A 12,576-nucleotide genomic window follows, 5' to 3' on the forward strand; every position below is an offset into this window, starting at 1 on the left:
GGAGGTGCAGGGGCTGGTCTCTGATCCTGAATAAATGGGGTCTTAGCAAAAGCATAGTGAGAGTCTCAGGGGCCAGCTTTCCACCACAGCAGCTCCAATCTTGGCCCTGGCAGTAAATCAGAGCAATCCAGGCTTGTTATAACCTGTGACAATCAATTAGGACCACTAAGGGACCACTGACCAGCAGAGATTCGGCATCTGTATGAAACCCTTCCCCGTCCCACTCTTATTCATCCTTCCAACAACATGACTTCTCCTTGGACTACTACACTAATAGAGGTATGCTGAGGGTCCTCCAAAGGCCCACCTTGCTGAGTTTAAAGGACAAATAGATGGATGAAGCATGAATAAATTTTGCTTTTGCAGGAATTCTGCCTGAGGAGCAGAAGACAGCGACAGTCTCTTTCCTATTCCACAGACAGAACGCACTGTGAAGATTTGCCTGCAGCACAGAAAGAGATTGGGAAAGCTGTCATTGCTGAAACACCTAGCAGAGTTGCTTATACAAATTCAATTTTTGGTCAACAGTTATTTGCTAATGCAGCAATTCTTGCTATTGTGCCATGCATAATAGTGGGAGTTTGTAGCCTCTATGTATGAGCTGGAGAACAGGAAAAAAATACTTTTGCCACCTTATTCTACTGAAAAAGCCACCAAAAGACAAGTGACCAGCAAACTCTTTATCGTGGGAAGTAGGGATATTTGCAAATTCATGTTGAATATCTATATTCTTTTGTTTCACAGAGGCCCAAGATGTTATCTACTTCAGGGAGAAAGGTGTAAAAGAAATACTGCTGACAGTGGAAGAAAGCTGCTGTAATGTAAAAAGGATACCACACAATGCCTCCCAAACACCTAACTCTAGCCTTCATCCATGTCAGTGAAGTTAGCAGGGGCAGCACTGTGTCAAGTTTGCCTGGAATTATGTTTGAAAATACCTTATGCCATCTCTCCCCATCTGTGACAGTCACCTAGGGCAAGCACAACGTTGCCCACACTTATTCCTGGGCCAAGACATAGGACGTTCAAGGACACTGTGTCCTCCTTGAGATAGCTGAACCCTGAGCTCCTTGCTTCCAGATCTCTCTGCAGGATAACATGCCTGCTCCATACCTATGATTATATATGATTCAGTGAGAGCCCCAAATGTGACAGGCTAAGAACAGTGATCAGTGATATGGATACCAGTCATTTATATCTCATAATTCCCGAACTTCTAAGCAGATGACAGATCTAAGGAAATAAGCAGTGATGACTGATTTTTCCCCTCCATTGGAATTAACCAGGTTCACCAACACCACTCCAAAGCCAAATCCAGGCCTATGTCAGAACTGAAATGTCAAGTGGATTTGAGACCTTTCCATAAATGTCGCAACCACACATTTTTCACAATCTGAAGTATGAGAAACCTCAACAGACAACAATTACCCAGAGTGCCAGCGTCTGCTGCGGGCAGAGAGCATCAATGTTTATCAGCAGGTAGGTGACATGCTCTTCCAAGAGAGGCATCACCAAGCTCTGTAACACCTCCCTTTCCTCAGAGATATGCTGAGCATCCAGATTCACTAGAGAGACAAAACCCTGAGTTCCTAAAGAAAAGCTCCACAGCTATGTTTACATGTGATATTTAATATATTACATAAAATGCAGAGTTTCAATAAATGAAACCAGGTGATCATGGACTTATTAAACATTTTCCTTTACTATGCACACAGACTGGTACAACGTATTCCTTCCTTTTTGCAGTGTTGTGATACAACAGCATTTGGTAATGCAGGTTTGCCTTCAATTACTGTGAAAAGTAAACATCTACTATTACCTGATTCCTGGTAATAGTGTAGCACCTGGCTCCTCCAAAAATCTGAAATAAGCAAAAGCAATAGGTAAATATAGGTGTTGCTTATCAGTACAATATCCCAGAGGAGTTATTAGAAAGCATTTGAGCCACAAAACATGCTTTTATGACTGTACAGCACCTAGCACAAGAGAGTTTTGGAACCTGATTTGGCTGAAACCCATGTGCACTGCCACCCTATAATTAATGACATTATTAGGACTAAGAAATAAAAAAAAATTAAAAAATAAAATTAAAAACACAAGCTGATCAAGTTCTGCTATGGGAATTGCTCTGTGCCACTCAGACATGCAGAGACCACCTCTCTGTCTCAGCACAGTGAGGCCAGGACCAGATTGCAAGATGCAAAAAAAGTGCTTTGTCACCGCATCCTGATCTCAGTCAACTAGAGACTGGTTTAAGGCCTAAAGCCTGAGGTTTAATATCCTTCCCAACCTCTACCATCACATTTACAATTACAGCTGGGGTTTTGCTGACTGCTTTACAGGATGCATCACACAGCGTAACTGCTTTCCCATCTCCCCAGGGGCTCAGGAAAGGAGAGGCCATGCTGCATTTCAAAGCAGGTAATCCAGCAGAAAACATCAGCCCACAGTAGCAAAGCCAGGGCAAGAAACCTTCAAACAAAAGGGTTTTTACGATGCAGCACAGGCAGGCAGCAGTTAATGCCAAACAGACTCCAAATTAGATGTGCACTTTAGATTTTTTCCCATGGCCAGCTCCTACCTTCCCTGCTGAGCACCTGCATGGGTTGGGGGGTTCCTTCATGCGTACTCCCCTGCTGAGCATAGCTGTCCTCAAGCCACACACATACGCCCTCCTGAACTGCAGCCAATAACTGGGAATGGCATAAAGGAAATGAGCCTAAAATTAATTACAAAAATAAATAGGATTTCTTCAGAAATGGAAGGAAGAAAACCTTGCTTGGTCAGACATCAGGAAATTTAGGTACATTAGCATTTGCACTGATCTTTACCTCCACTATAACATTTCCAATAGCATAACTACAAAAAGGATGGGAAGAAGACAAATGAAGCAAACAAAAGAAGGTGGGTAAATACAGTTATTAATCTAAAATCTTTCAAAAGCACAAGCTTGCTCTCTTGAAAGAAACAATGTCCCTTCCATCTGTGGTTTGAAAATGAAAGCTGTAATATACTACATTAAGATAAATGATCTAAGGACCAAAAGACAAAAAGTGTTATTCTTCATTGAAAATTTATACATCAGCCAAGGCAGGGATGCATTTGGAAGAGCAGGATGATCTACAGACTTTCTTTCATCACCATGTTACCATATGGTAACTTCAAATCAGAGCATGCAACACCATGCCCAAGTCTGTCTACGCATTACTGTTACACCTAAGGGAGGGCAGCAGCTTCTACCAGGTCACGAGTCTTTGCAAGCTCTGTGGCTGACTCCAGCTTACTGAGACACTGGCTGACCCAAAGCCAGCTGAAGCCAAGGGGAATCCTACCCCTGATTTCAAGGGATTTTGGAGCAAACCCTGAAATATTTCACATCAAAGCAGTCTTAATCCTGAGCAGCTTGATTTTAAAAACAGATACCTAATGAATTACGTACATCTCCATTGTCATCCCAGTAATGGTTTGTACTTTTCTTTCCCTGTGGGCAGTACACAGAAATACATTAATGTTAATTTAAACCCTAGAGGTTATGGAAATTTTTCAGTAGAATAAAGCCTTATATAGCATAAGAAACACAGACTTTACAAATAGAAAACATTTCCACAACAGGTAAGGAAAAAAATGGATTACTAAAAGCAACATGTAATTTTCCATTTAAAAACACCACCATCAATAAAATCAGTTCTTCACTCTGCCTGCAAGCTCCCTTAGAGGCAGACCCCATCATTTCACATTGGGCTTGGAGTTGTGGCTAAAATGCTAAAGAAAGATTGAAGAATTACCTGGAGTAAACTAAACAAATTGCAGTATGAAGCCTGATGGATATCAAATGCTGTAGGCTCTTTTGAAAAATCACATGCTATATTAGAAGAGTGGCAGGTAAGTCTGCTTCTCATTTCATTGCTCTGAACTGTCCAAGTATTTAAGGGTCATTGACTAGGAATATTTTTCACCCAGGACCTAATAATCAAGTACCCCTTGCTGGCAATTATTGAGCACAGAGCAAAATATCATTCTTGTTAATAAGAATACACTGAATCATAAGTTAACAAGCAGCAACCATGAGTGTATTAAAACTAGTTAAATTAATACACATATATTTGCAGATTGCAATATGCAACTGTTTCTCAGCACAAGAATTGCAGTGTATCGCAATGACTGCTGCATTTTCTTTGAAGTGTTACTCGTAAGGCCATATATATTTCCTATAGTTTCACACACTAGTAGATTTGCAGCCTATGGATATTTGACATTCTATATGTAAGGTGCAACTCTCCAGCCCTCTGCACCTGCTCCAGATAGAAGTAAACCCATTAGTCAAAATTGGAAATAGTGATAAAAATATATGAAGGGGGAGGAGAACAATAGTACACACATAAACAGAATCTGTCTTCAGAAGGGACACATAAAAAGCTGGGGAAGAAATAATGAATTTTATGGAGGCAATGAGAAAACAAAGATAATTAAAAACAAAATCAAAACTCTTTACAGTCGTGATGCCCATATAATAGCTTCCCTACAGGAAAATAAAGGAACTATCATTTGAATATCCATGTATGGGGGAAGAAAGTTGTATTTCTCTTGGCACCAGAAATAAGTGATGAGTGTTTTTTTTTTTTTTTTTTTTTAAATTCAGATAAGCACCAAAGAGATTTGATCTCAGCTCCTGTAATGCTAGAAACATTCTGGTACCATCAATCTCCAGTCACTAAAGAAATATTATGGTGGCAATGCCTTGTATGGTACTTCGGCAGTTTCTTTCCCAGCCAGACTGAAAAGTATAAGGTCTTCCAAATATTTTGAGTCCATGGAAAAGGATTAGTTGCAGTTTTGAGGAAACTGTTTTTATTAATGTGTCTTTGATGTTATTTTTGCAGAATGAGTGATGCCTTTTATAACACCAAGATCAAGTATAAGCACCTGGTCAGCTTAGAGGTGAACACCTTATACCTAGAGTAGGCAAAGAGATAACAAAACCTGTTTGTTTGTAGCGAGCAGACCACTGGGCACTACAAACAACCTCCCTGCTGCACAGTTAGAGACCATGAGCTCTTGGCAGGACACCTGACAGACGCAGGGTCACTGCCACCTCTGCTGCCCCAGCAGCTTCTCTCTGACTGTGCTGCTCAGTCTCTGAGTAAGACAGTATGCTGATTTCTCTAGAGAGGGAAACATTTTGTTTATCTGTTCAGCTAAGTCAGGAACTGTATCAATTAATTTCTGTTTTATTAATCCTTTCCTACAAGTGCTTTTAAGTGCAGAGATCGAGCTGCCTATTTTGAGAGCTAAAATGCAAATAACTACCAATAGTTACACCTTTCTTCCTGCCCTTTAGGAATATTTTCCAAACTTCAGGTCTCATGTGTGTTTAGCTGCAGTTAACAGTACCACACCACAGCCAAAGTGCTATCCTACTGAACCCATCCCCTGGCTTTGTGGACAGTGACCAAGAGAACTGTACCTGTCTCTCCCATCTCTCCAGAAACATTCCAGCTGGAGAGTTGCAGGCAATATCACCTCAATGCCCTGCCACCTCCCAGTAAAAAAAAAGGCAGGCAGCTGAAAGCACAGGCTGCAGATGTAACTACTGCTGTAGGGATGCAAAAGATCACATTTCAAGGCTAATCTAAAAACTCCACAGCACTGTGCGTGGAAATCTGCCAGCACTTTAAGAGCAGGAGACTTCCTGAGAAGTGACTGAGCACCAAAGGGCATTTCAGAGAACATATAACCATGCATGCCAGGGTGTATTTAAAGATTACTTCCTTTTCTTTTATATTCTGTTATTGTTAATAATGCACCCAAGATTTAAATGCTGTGCACAAGGTCTCCGGTGGGAAGCCAAGCCTTTGCAGATAAAACAGCTTAAGCCAACAGTTTCCTTCCCTGCAAGCCTCATGTGAACCACCAGCTGTGTCTGCCAGAGTAAGTGTTGCCTTAAATAACTCCCTCTTGAGACAGTAAGGTGAGGCTGGCAACCAGACACATCTTGGAACAAGTTTTTTAAAAAAAACCAACCCAACATAACAGTCCATTAACGGCTCTGTGGAAGTGGTAAGTCTCACATATCCCTTTTTAATTAGCAGGCTGAGCACTTTTGGAAGGGGGAGGCTGACAACAAAGCATTTCAGCTCTGTCCCCAGGTTGCCTATGACTTCATGCCAGGGCCGATCCCTGCCACTGCTGTTTCTCCTCCCCATCTTCTCTGAGCACAGCAGACATCTGGAGCTGCCTACCCTCCTTCGTTCTAGCCATGTATTCCCTTCAGTCAAGTTTCTTCTGAATGAGCTCTCGGAGCCTCTGTCATGCCTTTGGCCTTTTCTGTTGTGCTCATTTCTGTAACTATTTGTGTCACTGAAATGAAATACCTCAAACCTACTTTCTGTAGGATCTTTACCATGCTTCACCTTTGCCCCTTTCCTTGCTTTCTCCATGATATAACTGATGAACACATTTCTGGAGGTCCCACTGCCCCCAGTACAGGCACTACACTGTTCCCTCACTTGGGGAAAAAATATACCGCATTTGTCCTTTGAGAAACATGACTTACTACAATTCTGGTGCACAGCTGAGAAGTACTAAATACTATTTATTATTTTTGAGTCTGCAAGACATCAACCTAAAATGTAAGTTTTTGGATGCTAACTAGAGCAGGCTGGCTGACATTTTTCAAAATTTTCACATTTTGTTCACATTTTGAACAAATTGTTGGCAAAGGAGATTAAAATAAAATAATAAAAAAAAAAACGACCACAAAATCCCACAAACCCAAGAATTATCTTTTGAGATTCTGCAGCACTTTTTATGAATTCAGCAATGCAGCTCAGGTTAAGATACATACTCAAACCAACTTAAAGTTGATGTAGAGTACAATGAAAGCTGTTTCTCTGTTAAGGATACCTATAAAACAGTGTATCCATTTGAGTGACCTCAGCCTTTACAAAGGGTTTTTCTGATGGCGCCAGAGGAGACAACATGCTACATCCCCCAAGACAAGCTACTAAAGCTAGGAGATGAGCACTAAATTTAAACAGAACCCATTCCTCCTCTCTTAAAAGGATTTGATCAAGTTTTTCAATACTGTGTTGCATCTATATGCACAGAATTGAATAGATACAATTTTCTTGTGCTGCTTTTCCTTTTCTTTAAGGAACAACCCAGGGCTGAGGAAGCATCATAAATTAAAGTATTATGCAGTCCTTGTCACTGTCAATATTCAAATATTATTGCACGCTGTTTTCTTAGCATCTTCTGGTGAGATTCAGAAAGAGTTCGCACATAAGGATTACAAATTAAGTTCAGCCTCATTCTTCAGCCCCCCCCCCCCCCCCCCCAGCCCACAATGTAAAATATAATTGTACTTTAAATTTAGTAGACTCACTGATTGTGTAAAACACCTATTGTTCATCTGTGGAGAAGGCAGCATTTAGTTGCAGTTTCTACAAGAGGGTTCTTGTCTTTTGTTCCTTTGCACAGCTCTGTCTCAAGACAGAAGGACTATTCTCTGGACAGGGAGACAAACAGGGATTCTAACTCACACAGTCCCAAATCACACAGCCTTCTGTCCTGAGGAAAGTACCAGCAGGTTTCAACAGCCTACTCTTTAGGAGGACTGCTTACCATTAGGAGGTAAAGGATGCTTGATCTAGTATTTATAGTATGCAGCTGGGAGTAAAGGTGCACTTTAAAGTGCTGCCTTAATCTAAGTTTTCCTATGTTGGCACTGAGCAAATGCCCTAAAATCCAAGGAAACCAATGATGACATGGATCTCTTTTTGGGAAAACATAGCTAGCATAAATATCTTTTCACAGACCAGGTAGTTCTCAGCCTTCAGGCTATATTTTACAGTTCCAAAATACTTGCTGTTAACATTCATCCTCTACTAACAATATCAAAGCACCGTAAGACAGGAGAAAAGCCCTGCTACATCTTCACACATTTATCAATTTTCAGGTTTAGGGTCTTTTTTCAAAAGCTTTTGTAGATAAGAACAGACGGAAAGTTCCAAGCGAGGAAATATTTGTCTGTGCAGCCTTTAAGAAGAGCACATCTGGAGAAGAGAGGGAGAAAAAGCTTGCAGAAAGGCAAACCTCTAATAGATCAGTTGCATGTCAGAATCTGTCAGCAGTGTGACTCAGTCCGTGCTACTGTAATAAATTATGGCTTTTCTAGGCTGGAATTTTCTCACTTGCTGTTTTGCTAGAGCACTGCACAAAATAACCCAGCGCTGAGCACTGCACCGCAGGGGTGCCACATGCAGTTATTTATTAGCAATATAATTTTGGCAAAGGATGGAGAAGGGTGGTGCAATGTACGAGTAAAGAAATATTAAACAAATAAACAACAAGCAGTAGCAGGTGGATTAGAAATGAATGGCATAGCACTATTGCAGTATGTTATCTTACACTGGGTCACCAGCTTGAGACTTGCCTTGCCGAGCATTTCTACCATAATTTTTCTTACGATTGGAGGAGGAAGAACTGGCTTTTCTTTTCCCACCTTCCTTGGGTATTTGGCAATGGGTTTTTTCCTTGCTGAAAGAAGAAATTAAAAACTCAGATTCAAAACCAAAATCAGTGCCCACGGCAACCCCACACCCAGTGTCTCCTTTAAAATGACTGTTGAGGTAGTCCAATGTGAGTGTGAGTTGGGAGAGGCTCACTGAAAGTCAAGAACTGATGCAAGAAATATGAATTCACTAATATGAAATTAGATACATTTGACAGAGTTTTAAAGTAGTAGTTTTAGAGCTGCTTAAACAGAACATGCCTGTTTTCTTCCATTCTAGCAGATGTTGTTTTCCATCAGTTACAGACTACAAGTGACAAAAGGATCATGACTTCTAATCAGCGGTCTTGATTTAAAAATCAAGAGCAGTCCTGTGGTGTGACTGCCCATAAGTACTGGGCAGGCTGCAAAGACAGTAACCTCTTCCCAAATAAAAGGGCAAACCAAGATAATCATACTAGTCATCTCCATCACACTGGTGTGTGTCCTGACATCTCTAGAGCTAAAAAACTATGAGGTCAGATTTTTTAAAGTATCCTCAAAAACATGCTATTTAAATACACAGGTGAAGTGTTTTAGGTGGTAGCACAGTAACCTTGCCTTCCTGGAAACATAATTGGACAAAAGGTTGTACCTGTCTGTAACACTGATATTTGTATTTCTGTGGGTCCACCAGCAAATGACCTAAAGCCTTGACCTGGAAACTCCCCAGACTTCATCAAGATCTTCACCTGTGCAAGACACTTCAGGCTGCATACACAGATGTGGCAAAGAAAGGAGAAAATAGGGAGCAGGAGAAGCAGCAGTGAGGCAGGAATGAGCAGGCACGGTGATTCTGCCTTGCCTGCACTGAGACTGTGACTTGGAATTAATTTTATACCATTTTGTCATTAGATTAACTGAAATATGAACAGTATGCTATCATCTGGTGAATCATTTGTTCAAAAAATCTCATATCTAAACAGATTGTCTGCTCCTCAGCTCCTTGTCTGGTGGTCTGAATGGCAAATAGTGTTTAAGAAAAGAAAAACCAAATAGGATGAGGGTTTTGGGTTTTTTTTTTTAGTCTTTTTTAAGAAGAACCTATTCAAAAACTACATAAATGATGACACATGAATAACATTCTTGATAGGATTTTTAAAGTATGTTCAGACATGGCCCTGAAAGGTGATGCTGATTTTCAAGATACTCCACAACAAGGTTAGCCTCAGAAATTGGGGGGGTCATTCATCTAAAATAATACAAATGATAAATTTACAAACCAGAAATTGCTGGGGGGGTGGGGGGGGCAGATAAGACTAAGATCCAGATAGTAACACAGAGAGTTTTAAGACTCTGTCTTATCGCAAGGGAGGAATACTAGAAAGATTTTACTAGAGTATGTGGTGCTAGAAGCAATATGAAAAATCTTACAAATTTCCATCCAAATTTAAATCCCTCGCAGGATAGAGCGAATTTAACCAAAAATCTCAAAAAACCTAAGTTGCAAAATGGTTTTGGAAATGTGAGTGTGGATTTTCTTTGTTTTGAAGCCTTCCAGCTTTATAAACTTAAACTGTATTGTAAAATGCAGTATTTCCCCAGCTCTTTCATTTTAAAGGGTTGATCTGTTGTCTGTTCAGGACCAGTAGAGCCACACTTTCAGTATTTTGCTCACAGAGAACTAATAGTGATAACCTGATATTAGTGCAGTTTTCTACCCTATTGCCAAGGCACTATAGAAACAAACTTCTAATTAACTATCAAAAACAATAGGCAAGTCTTCAAAGCCAGTCTGATTGTCCAGGTAGTTTATAATTAAACACAGCTGATTGTTAGTGGTCAAATCCTGGGTATAGAAAGGCTTGGGCTAACAGGGAATGAGATTATTAACCCTCATACAAGGTACCTGCACCATCAGGGCCCTCTGCCTTGTATCTCTGCTTGGTGTCTGCAGTGCAGGGGTAAGGCTACGTTTTCCAGCAGCATCCCTTCAGCAGAGAAGCAGAGATACCTGCCAGAACACTCTTGTTCCTGTGTTCAGGAGGTAAGGTGTGATCAGACAGTTTAGGAGGGGAAACACTTAGCCCTGATCTTGTGGTGACATCCTAACAAAGTGAGGAGCACGCTGAGTGCTGGCTTCTCCTCTACTTGATCCTCAGTCGCCAGCAGTACTCTACAGTTTACCCACTCCTTCACCAGAAAATGTGAGAACACTGCAATGGAGGGTCAATCCCCTGCAGATCAGCCTCCAATCTAGGTTTTATTCCAACTGATTCTGAAAAACAATCTCCCTCACCCTCAAGTGTACATAATTTGTGGCAAATGGGGGACTGATGGCATTTAAAATGAAAGTATTTCACAGCCTTTTCCTGCAATGTTGTTGTTTACTTCAATGGCACTGGGGATACACCAGATGTTCTATAAAGTCACCAAAACCTCATCTCCCTTCCAGCTGTGTAAATAGCAGCTAATCCATTTACACTCTGTCAGGTTTGTTTCTTCAATATGATATTTTAAAGCTCCTTGCCCAATCATGTCTAGGGCCTGTGGATGCTCTCCTAATGCAGACAATAAATAATAATAACTGAAGCATGTGGGATTTTATGGATATGTAACTATTGTGAAAGTAAGATCTGAAACAGGCTGCAGACCTGTCTAGAGAATTTACAATCTCGTCAGGAAACACAGAAATGACACCAGTGAGCTAGGTGATAAACTGTACATGAGAGTCATAAATACTGATTTTCTTACAAACAATACCATTAAAAATGGCTCTGTGTGAATCTGGGTGAATGCCAATAGGAAAGTGACAAGTGCCTCTGTGCTTCAGCAAGCTTTTCTCAAGTGATAGGTAAAGCCTTGCACACCCACAAAAATTGTAGCAAGCTACTTTGGGAGAAAGTAAATCTGATATGCATCAGCAAAGAGAGAGGCAGAAATCTGAAGCCCAGATGCTTTCAGTGACAGGAGGAAGAAATGACTTCTATTAGGATTTTTGAACAGCAAAGTACTGTGCAAAGTGGGATTCAAAGGAAACAGCAAGGTGACCCCAGTCTCCTTTCTGGAGAAGGAAATCAGGTTGACAAGCATGAAAATAAACTACTTGGATTGCAATGAGCAGATTAATTAATTGTGGACTCTGAAGTCTGCCTTACTTTTAATTTTGCCTATAGTTAGAAATGGATTTTGCTTCTCCAGTGCCTGCTCACAGCTGGTTCTCACCTGGACCACTTATTCTGAGGTTCCCTCTTGGCTCTGTGAACCCAAACTCACTACACCGTGGCATGTAACTAGAATCACTGATACAGAAAGACAATTATGGAGAAGCCACCACAATGCTGGTTTCCATTTTCCAGCTCTGTTGCTCTATTTCCCTTCAGGTGGCCAAGCTACCTACTTTTTATCTAGTAATGTACCCACACAAATGAATATGTTCATAACCATTTAGTTTGGAAATAACATAAATGGAAGAGGAAAAAAAAGCAGATTTTTTTTACGTCAGTGCATCACCAATTGTTCTGACCCTGCACTTTCCGTACATCATGTCTCTAAAGAGATTCCACTGGGAATTAGGGATGTGCAAGGTTATGACCTGATAGTCAACACATCGGCTTTGTAACTGAACACTGTAAGATCAGCAGAATGACAAGGACAAAAGTTAGAAGAGAAAAGAAACTATTCTTTGCCAAGGCTGTTTTGGGAACAGTGCTGGAACCATTCTTGTTTGTGAGTGAAATTCTTTCCAGATCCTGGAGGTAAAAAAAATGGCTAGGAAGGATGCACTCCAATTCCTAACACTTGGGCACAACAGTACCAGAGCTCAGACTAGAGTCTTGCTGCCCCAACCAACAAGCTCAGAGCTGATCAGAGCAAGTCACAGCTCTCCTCTAGCCCAGGTGTCCTTGCAGTAGGGATCTGGGTCCTGGGGTCAGCATATGCGTGGGGCATGACCCCAGGCCAAGGAAGATGGACACACATTAATCTCCAGGTACCTCATCTGCAAATTGATGTGCAAACTTATGATATCCATGTGAACATACATGTTTCAGTTTATTTAATGAGAAAACTAGAGAATTGTTTGC

This window comes from Strix aluco, chromosome 4 (genome assembly GCF_031877795.1).
Source record: "Strix aluco isolate bStrAlu1 chromosome 4, bStrAlu1.hap1, whole genome shotgun sequence".
Taxonomy (NCBI): Eukaryota; Metazoa; Chordata; class Aves; order Strigiformes; family Strigidae; genus Strix; species Strix aluco.